Here is a 251-nt window from a genome sequence, read left to right on the forward strand (position 1 = left end):
TTTAAAAACTACGCCCAAACGGAACCCTATGTCTAATGAGCGAGCTCTACGTTTCCTTGTGAGAAAGTCACCCTCAATACTAATCAAATAGGTATAATCAAATATAATTTATAAAAAATTACATTAGTTACAAAATTTCACATGAGCTGAAATTTAAGCGCAGCACAAAATTCTTATTAATAGTTTTATAAATATTTTTTTGACAAAAATATTAAATTAAAATTATCTTCTTCATCATAGCCCCTATATAT

This window comes from Phalaenopsis equestris, unplaced genomic scaffold (assembly GCF_001263595.1).
Source record: "Phalaenopsis equestris unplaced genomic scaffold, ASM126359v1 Scaffold000226, whole genome shotgun sequence".
NCBI lineage: Eukaryota > Viridiplantae > Streptophyta > Magnoliopsida > Asparagales > Orchidaceae > Phalaenopsis > Phalaenopsis equestris.